At 40.3% G+C, this 6,551-nt stretch overlaps 1 pseudogene; it reads left to right on the top strand.

Moving 5' to 3' along the window:
• The first annotated feature begins 1,535 nt into the window (after nucleotides 1-1,535).
• LOC112313001 (calcium-binding tyrosine phosphorylation-regulated protein-like) lies at nucleotides 1,536-3,550 on the top strand (annotated as a pseudogene).
• Nucleotides 3,551-6,551: the final 3,001 nt, after the last annotated feature.

Below are 6,551 nucleotides of genomic sequence, written 5' to 3'. Positions count from 1 at the left end.
ACTTAGACATAAAACAACTGGAAAAAGAACAACAAAGCAAGACCAAAATAAATAGAAGGGAGGAAATAATAGAGATCAGAGTGGAAATACATGACATAGAAAGTTCAAATATTATACAAAAATCAGTGAAATGAGAGCTGGTTCTCTGAATACATAAAAAATGATTGACATATACTTATCCAGACTTACCAAGAAAAAAAAAAAGAGAAAACACAAATAAATAAAATAAGAAATGAAAGAGAAGTAACAATTGACATCACAAAAATACAAAATATAGTGAGAAAATATTATGAACAACTACATGCAATCAAATGGACAATCTTGAAGAAATGTATACTTTCCTAGAAATATACAATGTCTAAAAACTTAATCAGGAAAAATCTGAACATATGGATTACAACTAATACATCTGAAGTAGTGATAAAAAAAAAAAATCTCCCAGCAAACAAGAATCTAGGACCAGATGGCTTCAAAAGTGAATTTTATCAAACATTCAAAACAGAACTAACACCTATTTTTCTCTAGCTATTCCAACACTTCAATGGGAGACAAGACTCCCAAGCTCATTTTATGAGGCCAGCATTATCTTAACTCCAAAACCAGATAAAGAAACTACAAAGACAGAAAATTATAGGCCAATATTCCTGATGCAAATATATGAAAAAATCCTCAACAAAATGTGAGCAAACCAGATCTAGCAATACATTAAACAGACCATAAATCATTATCAAGTTGGATTTATTCCTGGTACACAACCTTCATACAATACCCACAAGTCAGTAAACATGATACACCATAGAAACAAAATAAAGAAAATGAAAAATAAAAATCACATGTCATATCAATAGATGCTGAAAAAAATCTTTGATAAAATCCAGCACCATTAATAATAATAAAACAAACCTCTCAGCAAAGTGGGTACAGAGGGAACATAATTCAACATAATAAAGTCAGTGTATGATAAATGCATGGCCAATGTATTCAATGGGCAAAACCAAAAGTGTTTTTCTTAAGATCAAGAAAAAGTCGGAGGTGTCTATATTCACTACTATTCTTCAACACAGTACTGGAAGTTCTAGCCACAGCAATCAGAGAAGAAGAGGGAGAAATAAAAGGCATCCAAATTGAAAAGAGAAAAGGAAAACTGTTATTATTTGCAGATGACAAGGTACTGTATATAGACAATCCTAAAGAGTCCACCTAAAAACTACTACAACTGATTAATTTAATATAGTAGCAGGATAAAAAATTAATAACCAGAAATTGATTACATGTTTACACCAATAATGAACTATCAGCAAGAAAAACTGAGAACAATCTCATTTACAATAGCAAGAAAAAATAAGGTACCCTGGAATAAATTTAACCAAGGAAGTAAAAGACCCATACTAAAAAATTATAAGATACTGAAGAATGAAATAGAAAAGATACTAATACATAGAAGCGTATAAGGATCTGCCTGCAAGAAGGCAAGGAAGAAGCACATTAGAACTCAGCCAAAAAGGAGAAGTTGAGATTATAGACATCCTGCCAAAATGTTTTCTTCAAAGCCCAGACTTGTTGTACCTTATGTCCTCAAGACTCTTCTTGAGGGAGTTAGCAGAGTCGTTCTCAAAACCAATTTGCAAAAACATCACCCGGTTTTCAGCAGTTTATTTTAAAGAACTGAATGTGTTTAGAGAAGGGAATGCTTCTCTGGATATAAAAGATCTGATTAAACAATTTCATCAGATTGAAGTTGACAAGTGATCTGAAGGAATGACAAAAGGGAAGAAATTAGAATGTGCAAAAGAACCAAGAGAATGCTCTACAGTTTCCCAAGAACCGACACGGAAGGAAAAATCTACAAAGACAGAGAAGGACAATGTAACTGGATCACTCTTTAGCAACAAAACCACTCAGTTCTCAGTTCGTGTTGAGCTTCAGGAGACAACTAAAGCAGTTTGTGGTCTTTCAAAACCATCCCCCCTGAGATTCCTACCCCACCTTCATCACAATGTCCAGCAGCTGTCTCACCAGAGTTTGCCCATGTCCAAGCCAACTCAGCTCAGTTTGCTGCTCTGATGTTAGATAAAGTTTCATCTACTGATTCTGACCAGCCTGTCATTTTAATGGTAGACATGGCAACAAGTATGCCCATTTTTTAGAATGAGGTGCTGAGTTCAGAGGCTACTGAAGATAAAGTGTTGGCTGCTTCTGTTGTGTATTTTGGAGAAGGGGTAGTGCAGGTTGTAAGCCACACCTCTTTCCATGTAGATTTGTGTTCTAAACCTAAAGACAGTAAGGCTGAGTCATCAATGGCTTCCTCACTCCCCTTGCTGGATGAACAAGAACCTCCAGCTTGTGAACAAGCTCCCAAGGTTCCTTTGAAGGCTGGTACTGGGGTTACTTCATCTGTCTATAAAGATGAGACTGTGATTGAAGGAGTTTTATGTCCAGCAACCACCAGAACAAATAGTGATCCCTTTTACTGATCATGGTGCTAGTCTTAAAGAGACTGAGCTATCACCATCAGTTAGTCCCATACTTGTAAGCAAGATGGCCTCAGGCACGTCTGAAAAATCTGTAGGTTCTGCGAAATTTGTGCAGTTGGAGGATGCAAAATATGATCCTTCAGTACATATGGAGGCAGAAGCAAAGTTCTGATCTCAAACCTCTTTGAAAGGTCTGCTTGCACAAGCCCTTGATGTAGAAGTCTCTACAAAAGCAGGAGGCTCTGAAAAATCTCTGCTCCTTGAAGTAGAGATCCTTGTGATAGTCCCTGGGTAGGAGAAAAATCCTGCATCCCAGGACATGGAGACCAAAGCTGTGGTCTCTGGGGAAGCTGCACAAGCTGTGCACTCAGGTGCATCTGTAAGATCATCTAGTGGCCCCCAAACTAGCTTGTGCCACAATGTCCTACTGAACTAGAAATTGAACCAGAATGGGAAGCAGCAACTGAACAAGGTTTGATGGGACCAGCAATAGCAACAAACGAAGCAGGACAACCACCACCATATTCTGGACTCTTTACTGTCTAACTGATATAAATCAATGAAGACACCCATTAATGCCCCCTGCACCTGGGCCTTTCCCCCAAGCAACCCTCTATTTATCTAATCCTAAGAATCTACAGAATTCACCAAAAGGTACTTCTCCAATTTATATGATGATGGATAACAGCAAGAGGACCAGTGCCCCACCTTTTATTTTAGTAGGCTCAAATATTCAGGAAGCACAGGACTGGTTTGGAACCTCTTCCTGGACATGCTGTTGTTTCCCAGTCAGACATCTTGAGATATGCTGTAGTCCAAGTACCAATTGCTGTTCTTACAGATCAGAAATTCCAGAAATACTTCCCCAAACTCCAGAATGTTAGACCTCCTACAAAAGGACAAGATGGCCCCAGGCCACAAAGCTCTTTTTTTTTTTCTCTGTTGCTTTCCCTATAGAAGATGTAGCCAAAAAAGGTTCAGGATCTGGTGACCAATGCACTCTCTTTGGAAGTTATGGTATTGCTGGAGAAATAACCGTGACTTTTTCTATGGGTGTTCGCAGAGCAAAAACTTAAAACTGGCAGGTAAATTTTCCTACCATATGTGGGCCTTAACACACTTTTGTTTTCAGTATTTTGACTTGTTGACTTGCAGACTGAGATTTTTTAAAAATTAAATTGAACTGAGACATGCAAGAAAAAAAGAGGCATATACTGTACTCATGGATAGGAAATATTAACATTATTAAAATATTCGTACTACCCAAAGCAATCAATAGATTCAATGCAATTCCTCTCAAAATAATAGTGGTGTATTTTACAAAAGTAGAACAAATTATTCAAAAAAATATATAGGGAACCACAAAAGACTTGAGCTTCATCAGTCATGAGAAAGAAGAACAAAGTTGGAGTTATCATGTTACCTGATATCAAACCATACTATGAAGCTACAGTAATCAAAACAGCATGATACTGATATAAAAATAGACATATAGACAAATAGAACAGAATAGAGAGCCCAGAAATTAACCCATACCATTATAGTCAATTAATATTTGAAAAAGGGGGCAAGAATATACAATACACTAAAGTTAGTCATTTCCATAAATGGCGTTGGGAAAATTGGACAGATAAAATCACCATACACAAAAATAAACTCCAAGTGGATTAATGAGTTAAAAATGTAGGACTCAAATCCATAAAAATCTTATAAGAAAACATAGGCAGTAAAATATTGGACATTTTCATATTATATATGCGTATTTATGTATATATGTATACATATCTGTATATATACATATATATGTATGTACATATATTATTATATATAGAATCATATATAATGACATCTCCTTGGGGAAGTAAAACAAAAGAAATAACCGGAGGTGTCAAACTCATTTACACTGGGGGCCATATCAGCCTTGCAGTTACATTCAAAGGGCCAAATGTGGGGGATTGGGGAAGATGGCGGCAAGATAGGTGGGAGCGGAGTCCCCTCGGCACCAGTGAAACACCTAGCTGATCTGAGGAACAGAGCGAGCATCCAACGGTATTCCAGCATATATGAAGATCAGAGACCAAAGATAGAGGACATTGAAAGATCTGACGGTAAGAAGAGTGCTGAAGGACAATAAGGTCCCAGAAACAAGCACAGGGACCAGGGCAGCTGAAGCCCCTGGCCTCGGGGCAGGGTCTGCTGCAGGATTCTTGGGAGAGAGCCAGGCTGGGCTGTGTGAGAGGCCAGGTGATTGTTTGGACCAGGGGGGCTGGAATAGGAAGAATTTATCAAAAAGAAAAAGAGAAAATAGAGGCACTCAGCAGCTAGTTAAAGAACTCTCCATAGCAGCCGCAGCCTCTGGCACCCCTACCCCCTCAGGCCCTGGACTGTGAACTCTGGAAAAGCAGCCCCAGAGCTCACATGAAGCCCAGCTGGCCCGCACCCGGATCAGCGGATTAGGCGCCCACAACTGAAACTCCAGGTGAGCGCAGCCCTGATAAGCAGCCCAGCTGCCTGGGCGCACAAACACAAAGCGCCTGGGTGGGCGAGCACACCTGAAACTCCAGCTAGGTGCCCACACCTGAAACCTCCAGTGGGTGCGCAACCGGATCAGTGGCTGGCTGCCCCAAAGCACAGACCCAATAGCTATCAGCAGCATAACCCAAACCCAGAGCTTGGATCTAACATGCAACCCTATCAACGCCCTGGCTGCCTACCGGCGACCACACCTAAAACCACCAGTTCTGAAAAACTCCTAACTAGCCCTGCGCACAGAGCCCTGCAGAGCCTACTGGCTCTCTACCAGGAAGGCAGAATGCCCAGCAGAGGGGAGCTGCAGGGCTAGGGGAGACTGCATTCCCCAGAAAGACTCGACCCAGTAGGGGGCTGAAATACTCCTTAGGTGCACGGATAACCCCTCCCATCTAAGACAACAGAGAGCAAGAAGGGGGAGTGTGGGTTGCCCCTAATTGGTGCAACTCAAGGACAGCACAACTGGTGAGCTAAAGGCCTAGTGGGTAACAGAAGGACCCTGAGGAACTGGACTGGAGGCTGAACAACAGCCACCAGTGTGGCTCAGGAAGGGAGAAAAGTGAAACCAATCCCTCCAACAACCCCCTCCCTTTTCACAGACAGGAAGACCAACAGAACTAACCTGACTGGTTTAATGCCACCAGAAGACTTTTTTTTTCCTCCTTTCCCCCTAAATTCCTTCTTCCTTTCTGTCCTTTTCTCTTTTTGTATTCCTTCTTCCTGCCATCCTTAATCTTTTTCATTCTTTTTTCCTGCCTTCTTGTATTTATTTTTTGTTTTAATTTTTGTTAAACTCCCTTCTTATCTTTCCTCCAATCTTTTTTATTCCTTCTTCCTTCCTTCTTTTCCTTTTCTATTTCCTTCTTCCCTCCTTCCCTTCTGCTTCCAACCCCTTCTTTCTCTTTTTCCCACAGGTGAGACAATAAAACCTAGAGCTCCAAAAACACCAGACTTAGACCGTGTTAGACCCATAAACATCAGCTCAAGACCAGTGAGCACAGGAGATTAAGGAGACAGCACCACTGAATCCCACTGGCATTCTACCATAGAAGTTCATACCATAAACCCAGGAAGTCAGAACAGATCAGTTTAAGAAGCACAGGCTAACAAGAAGAGTCTCACAAACAATGGGAAGACAAAGAAACAGTCCCGAAATGAAAGGAAAGGACAAAGCCTCAGAAAGAATGCTATCTGAAGAAGAGGCAAGTTAACTATCAGATACTGAGTTCAAAGCAATGGTTATCAGGAAGCTCATTGAGCTCACAGAGAACTACAAGAAACTGCAGGGAAACTACAATGAACTCACTGCAAACTATATCAACATGAAAAAGGAAACAGAAACTATCAACAAGGGCAAAGAGGAAGTGAAGAATATAATTTCTGAACTGAAGAACACAGTAGAAGGAATGAAAAGCAAACTTGATGAAGCAGAGGATCAGATCAGCAGGCTGGAGGACAAGGTAGAAAAAAACACCCAGAAAGAAAAAGAAAAGGAAAAGAGGTTCAGAAAGAATGAAGAGGGATTAAAGGAAATGCAGGACATGGAAC

The sequence above is a fragment of the Desmodus rotundus genome, chromosome 2 (genome assembly GCF_022682495.2).
Source record: "Desmodus rotundus isolate HL8 chromosome 2, HLdesRot8A.1, whole genome shotgun sequence".
NCBI classification, from domain to species: domain Eukaryota; kingdom Metazoa; phylum Chordata; class Mammalia; order Chiroptera; family Phyllostomidae; genus Desmodus; species Desmodus rotundus.
Note: the sequence above shows the minus strand (reverse complement) of the source record. Positions and strands in the feature narration are given on the sequence as shown.